Source organism: Ixodes scapularis, unplaced genomic scaffold, assembly GCF_016920785.2.
Source record: "Ixodes scapularis isolate PalLabHiFi unplaced genomic scaffold, ASM1692078v2 PGA_scaffold0__279_contigs__length_252992795, whole genome shotgun sequence".
Lineage (NCBI taxonomy): Eukaryota > Metazoa > Arthropoda > Arachnida > Ixodida > Ixodidae > Ixodes > Ixodes scapularis.
The window spans coordinates 142267919-142273918 of NW_024609835.1; positions in this window are offsets into that span (position 1 = coordinate 142267919).

The following is a 6000-nucleotide window of genomic DNA, read 5'->3' on the forward strand; positions in this document are numbered from 1 at the left end:
CAGACAGAGCAGCTCGGCGCGAGTCACGTGGTACTCAGGGTTCCAGGAGGCGACCCGCCCTATGGGAGAATACACGGACATCGATACAACACGGCTGATTAAAAAATGAACGGCGAGTTCACACTTTTCAAAACTAGTCTGCCGTGAAGTTAGTAAAGCACTAAACACTTTATCAAAGTTTTAATAATATCGGATGCGTGTGCAAATTTTGAGAAGGCAATTTCCAAGGCAATGGCGTTTGAAGCAGACGATTTTTGCTTGCAGCGGAGATGGGCTTTTCGGGTTGGCCGGAGCGGGTCACGTGAATGGTGTGACGTCGCCGTGTCGTCTGCTGCATGATGCCGCTCAAGCAATTTTTCAAAAAAAGTCAGCTCCTTGCGGGGCACAAAACTTAGCGCAAATTATTCTAAAATGTTCCATTATTATGTCAAAAACAATTTCCACTCCGTACACCCCCACAATACTGAAGAAATAGCGATTGTCTCACGTTCTCCATGCATTTCTGACCGCAGTTGGAACCTCCGGGCGTTCGCCGCTAGTCGCCGAGAGGCGGCGTTCTAGATTGCGCTACTCTGCTCCGAAGGAGCTATATAGTGCTCTAGCTTGGCATGCTCTCTTGACCAACCAGAAGCCGAAAAGAATCCCCTAGCGGTGGTAGCGAGAAACAGTTCTGATCAAAGGTATATGTTCGTAAATGGTTTTAATAAGCGCGTAAGAGTGAAGTGTAGTAACTCTTCGTGGTTGATAATAGGGTCACGTGTTGTTTTGATCATGATCACGCAGAAAGATGTAAGAAACGAATGCGCCGCTCAGCTCTGTTTTTCTCAGACAGAGTGTGACTGCTCGGACGGCAGATTCCCGGCCCTCGGCGCTTGGCGTACGGATTATGTCGACCGTTTCGCTAGTCGCGCTCTTCCACCATCATTTTGGATGAGCGTGATTGAAACATCACGTGTACCATATTTTCAGTCATCGAGAGTTACTCTAATGCAGTTATCAGGTTTGTTTCTCGCGACCACCGCCAGGGTATTATTTCCGGCTTCTGGTTGGTCACATTCGAATTTCTGAAGACGCCCTGGAGCACGCCCAGCCCGCTTTCGGCCAATGGCGCCTCCTCATTTCCAAACTCTCTACATATACGGCTCTGCCCCCCCTCACTCACTTCAATCCGCCAAGTGTCGTTCGAAGCGCCATCTAGATTTTCGTTTCATAACTGTGCGTTCCAAAGAGCAGAGATGAAGCGCCATCTAGACGCCGTGCTTCGAAACGTACGTAGCGATTCCAGCGATCCCGACCCGATTTCACCGTGCCTGATTCCCATAGAATACGCTGCAGTTACTAAAGCAGCCGTCCGGCTCTGGTCCGGCGGCACGTCGAGCGACGCTTGGCGAGTCGTGGTGAGTGAGCGGGGGGTACTGTTCGTGCATGCAGCGTCTATGAGCAGTTCCGTAACTGAGCTAATCTAATAACGTTGCCGTAAACCAACGTTACTAGATTACCTCAGTTGTGGAACTCCCGCTGAGGGGGGTACCCCCCCTCACTCACTTCAATCCGTCAACCGTCGTTCGAAGCGCCATCTATATTCTTGTTTCATAAGCATCGTAATCAACCTATGTGTAGCAGTTGCAAGCGAGCTGCCATGCCGCGCAATTTGTGAGCTATTCATACTGGGCTAAAATAAAGCGCAGCGTGCCCGTGAAAGTTAGCTTCGGTTCGGGCTGCGCCGGCTGTCGGAAATCGATAGCGGATAAACCAGAGTTCTTTTTCCTGAGATCCCATTGTTTGTTTGCATATCAATTAAGTTATATCACAAAGTGCGTTACGGAATACGGTGGTCTGTGCTACATGTGCGAAAAACTAGATGTTTACAAGATAACGCCCCACCTTTTCAATGAGTACCTACAATTATCACGAGGTTTATAAAAAAAAAATGGCGAAATCATTGCGAGGTGGTTGTAATAAACGCTAGAGGCTCAGCTGGCGCTAGTGTCTACGGGACTTCCGGTTGCAAATTGAAGCAGACAGCATGCAGTCTACTTTTCCAGTCTTCCTGTGTATTCCTATGGGAAAACGCGCGTGAATTTTGTCTCGTCGCCGGAAAATAACATTAATAACTTTTGTTATTGCGGTTGTACCGGATAGTATGTACCTTTATTAATATTGCGAAAGTGTAATGGCTTTAGTTACAGCATTTTCCCTTTACCACTGAACGATGTTAAACTTCGCTGTATTTCAGACCCAAACCTGTTTCATGGCAGGTATAGAAACGAGCGACGATTCCAAGCAAAATAGCAATCGAAAGGAATGTAGAGTGTGTTCAAAGTTCGCCAGCATTCCGTTGGTGCTTATATATTGCTAATATACCTGTCCTCTCACTATATGAAAATGCCCCCGTCGTGCATCTTTACGAGTGGCTAAAAAAAAAACGTTCGAAACGTAAATAATAAAGTACGTGGGCTACGAAAGGTGTATTTTCCTATTATTTCCTATGATGGGCAGTTTTTATCGCACACCTGTTCTCTGGCTTCCCTCTATTTGCAAAGATCTGGAGATGATTTGAACACAGAACAAGCATCTTCGCATGTATTCATGAGCAGAAAGAATAAAGCAGTACTTACTTATTGCAAATCAAACTATATTACGCGACTTTCAATTTATTTTGATCGTCGGCAAGCACAAGGAGTTACTTATCCAGTGTTACTGCGTAGTTCTTGCCGTCTCTCTTGATTTTCCACATGTCCTTCGTTCGCTTGGCACGTATACACCTTTCCAAAAACCGCTCCTAGGCCGCCGCCATGTTGCTGATGCTGATGCGGTTGGTGCGACTCTCGCGCCCTCTATCAGCTAGAAATTTTCTGCCACTCTCTGGGACTGTGAAGACCCGCTCAGCGCGGTTCTCTACCTACGTTTTTGCGGTTTTGCATTCGACGTTTTCTCGCCCCTCTTAATAGTTTCCACTTAATTTTTTTTATGCGTGCTGCGTACCCTTTCTGTGTTATCTTCCATTGTGAGAAATAAGGCTGGTAAGTGCCTGCCATTCAAGCTTTCCTGCTCGACATTCACGCGAAACGAAGGACGTGAAGGACGTCGAACGACCCTCGACGCGATTTTGCGAACATTGTTCTCCCCCCTCCCTGAGATAATCCGCGTAAAATCCTCAGCCATCTCCAAAAACAGTTGTCCGGGTTGGGGTGAGAAACGGGTCAGTCACGTTTGTTTCTTTGCCTTGGTGCGGTTGTGAAAAAAGGAAGCTCTCCCCAAAACGTGCCCCAAAACGAAGTCATCCCGGATTCAGTCCGATCGTCAAGATGTGACTGTCGTCGACTGTGACTGTGTTATTTGAGATGTTTCTCAAATAAATTCGTTTCGGATAACGCTGCATCGTGTGGTACGTACGAATGTTAACACTTCCTCAATTGTATGTCCGTGTCCTGTCCATCGGTAAACACGTTATTTGTGAGCGTGAAAAATGCATGCCTTTCGGCCCTCTTCTGTTGCAATTTATTTTTGACAGCAAAGCCCTTTGTCGTTTCGCATGCGGCGAATCCAGCGGTGCCGTCAAAACTTATCGCAAGAAAAAAATAAATAACTAGAACTATTCATTCCAGTCGCATTCGTTCTGTCGCGCGTGTACCCAACAAAAATAGTTTAGATTTTTTTTTTTTACTTTTTTGTTTCTTTAAATGTGACGCAATGCTTTCTCAATGTCCTCGGGAAAATACATGTACCATGAAACACAAAATATAGCGGGAAAAGACGAAAATTTAGCCGCCAGCAGCGTTTGAAACTGCACCTACGCAGGCTGCGCCTATTGAAGTCACAGTCCACTCGGTTAGGGTTAGGAGGGACGCCGGTGAGAGTCTAGCCTCAAACTCAGTGACTGGGCTCGAAAACGGTTTGTTGCCCCTGGGGTCGAGTGTTTTTTGGAAAGGTGTATAGACCGACACGCGGGCTTGACGTCACGGAGCTGCGGCGGCGCTGCGATCGCGCCGGAGCCGGGGGGTGTGGGCAAAAGCGCGCACGTTTCGCATGGGCGTCATAGCATTTGAGCATGCCGCGAAGCTTTGTTGGTGTTAATTGCACCGAAATGGTGCAATTAACACCAACACGAACGACCGTTTCTGAGGCAAACACTTTCTTGAAAGCAAGTGCGGCTTCCATTTCAATCTCCGTCCCGAGGCTTGCTTATGTGCAAGGAAACCGTTGTCTGATCGAGACCACCCGGATTTTGTTCCCATGGTGTTCGCGCACAAAGCACCGGCCAAGCGCTCGTCGGCGGCTCGTTACGCCCGTGCTACCCAGCAGAAGGGGAACGGCGACAGAACGGCAGTGTTGTAGGCGTTACCAAAAAAAAAGTAACGAAATACGTTACTCGTTAATTCCAAATAAAAGGTACGCGTTACTGAGCTACGTTACCTAAAAATAAAAGGAACGCGTTACCGCTACCGATAAAAAGTAACGCACGTTACTTCTGATTCTGCGTTACTTTTTTAAATTATGATTTAACACATTTTACAGTTTTGACGATACAGGTAAGATATCAAGAAACATTATGTTCATGCAGAAACTGAACATAATTACTTTATCTCTTTTTACGGTTTCACCTAAATACTTACGAGAAAAAACGCACAGAAAATCATGGCTTGACGCCTAAAACACGTAAAAAATTGAAGTGTAATTTCTTTAAGACTTAGGAAGTAGTAACGAGTAATGTAACTACGTTACTTGAAATAGTAACATAAGTACGTTACCCGTTACTGTGTCGAAAACGTAACGAGTGGGTTACTACGTTATGAAAAAAGTAACGCGTTACCAACAACGCCGTTACTTGTAACCTGTTACAGCCAAGACTGCAGAAGGGACAAAGCGTTACTGCTTGTCATGCCTTGTGGTCATGAGGGCAGGGAAAATATCATACCTTGACTTGAAGACGCTGTGTGTATTTAATCAATTAATGAATACACACACTTCCGCGGACCCACAGGCTGCTGATCCCGCCGGCAGTGCGGAAACCAACTCGAAGTAATCGTAGACCTCGAGAGACGTGTACGCCTGCACCGTGTCAACCGTGAACTGGCTTGGCGAAAAAACTAAATAAACGACGACCTGAGCCATCGACGTCGGTGGCAGCAACTTTACGTCGGAAGTCCAGCAGGTCTTGTTTATACGGCGTACGGATCCTCGTAGCCAACGCCGTCCACGCACGGTTTGTTTCGATACCGCTGCCGTTCAGGCTCGGGCAACGAGCTCAAATAGTCGGGCATAGCATACGACATACGCTGTGAGGAAATACGACGCACAAATAAAAATACAAGCGTCCCTACAACGTCAACAGCGAGCGCACGCCGTAGAGCGCAATGGCGAAAACACGGAGAGCCGGGCTTCTTTTGCCCACATAGCTACCGCGCGTGCGCGGTCTTCCGGTCGTGTTGGTAAACAGAGCCGCTCCGCGCGTCGGTCTATACACCTTTCCAAAAAACACTCGACCCCAGGGGCAACAATCCGTTTTCGAGCCCAGTCACTGAGTTTGAGGCTAGACTCTCACCGGCGTCCCTCCTAACCCTAACCGAGTGGACTGTGATTTCAATAGGCGCAACCTGCGTAGGCACCGTTTCAAACGCTGCTGGCGGCTAAATTATCGCCTTTTCCCGCTATATTTTGTGTTTCATGGTACATGTATTTTCCCGAGAACATTGAGAAAGCATTGTACCACAATTGAAAAAACAAAAAAAAAAAGCAAAAAAAAAAAAGAACTGTTAACTATTTTTTTGGGGTATGCGCGCGACAGAACGAATGCGACTGGAATGTATAGTTCTAGTTATTTTTTTTTTCTTACGATAAGTTTTGACGGCGCAGCGGGATTCGCCGCATGTGAAACAACAAAGCGTTTTGCTGTCAAAAATAAATTGCAACAGAAGAGGGCCGAAAGGCATGCATTTTTCACACTCACAAATAACGTGTTTACCGATGGACAGGACACGGACATACAATTAAGGAAGT